The sequence below is a fragment of the Melospiza georgiana genome, chromosome 8, assembly GCF_028018845.1.
Source record: "Melospiza georgiana isolate bMelGeo1 chromosome 8, bMelGeo1.pri, whole genome shotgun sequence".
NCBI lineage: Eukaryota > Metazoa > Chordata > Aves > Passeriformes > Passerellidae > Melospiza > Melospiza georgiana.
Genome location: NC_080437.1, coordinates 3,463,178 through 3,463,930, shown reverse-complemented (window position 1 = coordinate 3,463,930; position 753 = coordinate 3,463,178).

Here is a 753-nt window from a genome sequence, read left to right as displayed (position 1 = left end):
GCAGCCGGCGAGAGCGGCAGCTTCGGGAAGGTGAAGAAGCAAGCTGTACAACACTGGGATTGTGTGCGCACCTTGCCAACTGATAGAAAACAGTACCTTTGCAATCTCCTGACTTTTCAATCACAGGAACATTCGATTGGAAGCTGTTTTGGACAACTTTTCTTTTCTTCCTGCCAAACACTTGGCAGACATCCGTGCAACTTCTAGAACACGAGGGGAGATGTTTTCTGTGCTGGCACAGTTTTTCCTAGCCAGACATAGTGGAAAAGCTTGTTGCCGAGGTGTAGATGAGAAGAGGAGCTAAAGAGGAAGGTAGGATGCTCTCCGGAGGTAAGAGCCGCTGCCGGGCGTCTTTCGGCAGAAGCCGCGCTAAGGAGAGCGCTGTGAGCGGCACAATCGTCTTTGCGCGAAGAAGCCGCTTCTTGGGCTCCGGCAGCCGGCGAGAGCGGCAGCTTCGGGAAGGTGAAGAAGCAAGCTGTACAACAGGGATTGTGTGCGCACCTTGCCAACTGATAGAAAACAGTACCTTTGCACTCTCCTGACTTTTCCAATCACAGGAACATTCGATTGGAAGCTGTTTTGGACAACTTTTCTTTTCTTCCTGCCAAACACTTGGCAGACATCCGTGCAACTTCTAGAACACGAGGGGAGATGTTTTCTGTGCTGGCACAGTTTTTCCTAGCCAGACATAGTGGAAAAGCTTGTTGCCGAGGTGTAGATGAGAAGAGGAGCTAAAGAGGAAGGTAGGATGCT